Consider the following 985-nt stretch of genomic DNA (forward strand, 5'->3'; position numbering starts at 1 on the left):
GGCTCCCTCCCCGTGCCCTCACGGCTCAGGGCTAGAGCAGAATCTGTCCCCCAAAGGCACCCCGGGGGCCTCTCCAGAGCCCAAGGGGCTGCCAGGAGCTGGGGGAAGGTTTGGAGACAAGCCTTAACCGCATCTCTTCCCTTTCTGACCCCCCACGGCACCGTCTCCTCTCCTGGCTTCGCCTCAGCTCCAGCCTTCGTCCTTCCTACTCCCACCATAACCGAAGCGGCCCCCGTGCTCCAGCTCTGGCATCGCCCACCCAGCCGGACACCAACACCCGTCAGAGCTGCGGCGCCAGCGAGCGGGGTGACACCCGAGGGGCTAACGAGGGCTTGGCCCTGCTCTCAGTCAGCAGAGATGAATTTGGGGGGGGTTACAGACGGGTGCAGCCTCGCAGGGCAGAGGGGCTGGCGATGCCAAGTCCCGGCCGCCCTCGCCAGCCCGGCACCGGTGCCGAGCTCACTTACCGGCACCACCGGGCACCAAGCCACGGCACGGGGAGGGCAGGACGAGGGGGAAAAAGGCTTTTAAAGGAAAACACAGTTACCGTGTAATTTGCAAAGGCTACAGCAAGCAGCGCAATAATTCAGTGCAATGGAGCAAAAGGCAATACAGTAACAGGAAATATTTAATTTTCCAATCTCCACTTTCCATTTTTATAAACTGAAAAGAAAAAATTTAATATATTACAAAATATCTGTACAGAGACAAAGGTACAACCAAAAAAGGCGCGCTCAGTCTCAAAACGAAACTCAGGAGAGGTACAGTAAGAGTCTTACCAGACGCTTCTCTGCTGGGTAACTGGCTACAGCGTGTTCGACATTGGCATTAAACCCAAAAACGATCCGTGTGGAGGAAGAAAGGAGGGGCGAATTGCCATCTAATGACTTGTCTGTAACCTGCACCACATTTTAAATCCTTTTAAACGCATACATTTCCCCCCCCCAGTAAATCCTTTTGTCTTCTTTGTACAGAGACCCTTAAA

The sequence above is a fragment of the Pygoscelis adeliae genome, unplaced genomic scaffold, assembly GCF_000699105.1.
Source record: "Pygoscelis adeliae isolate BGI_AS28 unplaced genomic scaffold, ASM69910v1 Scaffold641, whole genome shotgun sequence".
NCBI lineage: Eukaryota > Metazoa > Chordata > Aves > Sphenisciformes > Spheniscidae > Pygoscelis > Pygoscelis adeliae.